The sequence below is a fragment of the Sinocyclocheilus rhinocerous genome, unplaced genomic scaffold (genome assembly GCF_001515625.1).
Source record: "Sinocyclocheilus rhinocerous isolate Xijiao unplaced genomic scaffold, SAMN03320098_v1.1 scaffold755, whole genome shotgun sequence".
NCBI classification, from domain to species: Eukaryota; Metazoa; Chordata; class Actinopteri; order Cypriniformes; family Cyprinidae; genus Sinocyclocheilus; species Sinocyclocheilus rhinocerous.
This window is the reverse complement of record NW_015659385.1, coordinates 776457-776773: the sequence shown is the minus strand read 5'-3', so window position 1 is coordinate 776773 and position 317 is coordinate 776457.

Here is a 317-nt window from a genome sequence, read left to right as displayed (position 1 = left end):
ACTGACTGAACCTATATTCTAGCTGAATTTTTCAGATGAAGGGTGAGTTATAGTAATGTGCAGTATTTACCATGGTAATGCTTCTATATACAGTATCACATGGCATAATGTAATGTAAAATGCTGTATTTGATGTCATCTGTCTTTCTTCTTCTGATACATCTCTGATCAATCTCTGATTACAAACGAGGACGTCCTCAAAAGAAGGTTTTAGGTGATTTTGTCAGTTTTGCTTACTTCTGGGTACCAATTTGTACCCAAAATATGGTTACAGTAAGTAGGTACACACACACACACACACACACACACACACAGGTT